The sequence below is a fragment of the Triticum aestivum genome, chromosome 5D (genome assembly GCF_018294505.1).
Source record: "Triticum aestivum cultivar Chinese Spring chromosome 5D, IWGSC CS RefSeq v2.1, whole genome shotgun sequence".
Classification (NCBI taxonomy): Eukaryota; Viridiplantae; Streptophyta; class Magnoliopsida; order Poales; family Poaceae; genus Triticum; species Triticum aestivum.
Genome location: NC_057808.1, coordinates 515124476 through 515124744, shown reverse-complemented (window position 1 = coordinate 515124744; position 269 = coordinate 515124476).

The following is a 269-nucleotide window of genomic DNA, read 5'->3' as shown; positions in this document are numbered from 1 at the left end:
CAAGTGCACCATGATATCAAGATCGGGTTGGCCAAGAATGTACATCTTGATCTTCATCCCGACCTCAAGCGTGTATGCTCTGGCAATGACAATTCCTTGCACTTGGGGATTAGCATGTACTTGCAAGGTACCGCGAACACGCTGCTCGTCGTCGACATCTACATCAATGACCTGGTCATCACCGGGGCAGAGCCCGATGAGTGTCTACGCTTCAAGGGAGATATCCATCATCGCTTCAGCATGAGCAACCTTGGGCTGCTCCGGTATTA